The sequence below is a fragment of the Myotis brandtii genome, unplaced genomic scaffold, assembly GCF_000412655.1.
Source record: "Myotis brandtii unplaced genomic scaffold, ASM41265v1 scaffold6, whole genome shotgun sequence".
In the NCBI taxonomy this organism is placed as follows: domain Eukaryota; kingdom Metazoa; phylum Chordata; class Mammalia; order Chiroptera; family Vespertilionidae; genus Myotis; species Myotis brandtii.
This window is the reverse complement of record NW_005370271.1, coordinates 3,820,739-3,820,939: the sequence shown is the minus strand read 5'-3', so window position 1 is coordinate 3,820,939 and position 201 is coordinate 3,820,739. Positions and strand designations below refer to the sequence as shown.

Below are 201 nucleotides of genomic sequence, written 5' to 3'. Positions count from 1 at the left end.
TGCATCTTCCGTTTTCTCCAGCGGAGGTGCCTGGAGTCAGGCTGGGAGAAGGGTTTGGGGATCCCTGGCTGGGCCGGGCCCGGCAGGTGCAAGGGCACGATTGAGGGAGTAGGGAGAGGCCGGAGCGGAGAAAGTAGAGGCAGGAAGAGGAGGGGACCAGGCTTTGGGGAGCTGAGGTCCTCAGAGGCCAGAGTAATAACG

The 201-nt window shown here is 62.7% G+C and overlaps 1 protein-coding gene across 1 annotated transcript in view; it reads left to right on the top strand.

The window, feature by feature from the left end:
* GRID2IP (glutamate receptor, ionotropic, delta 2 (Grid2) interacting protein) overlaps window positions 1-201 on the top strand; it is a 28,688-nt gene that overhangs the window by 8,601 nt on the left and 19,886 nt on the right. The window lies entirely within an intron of this gene.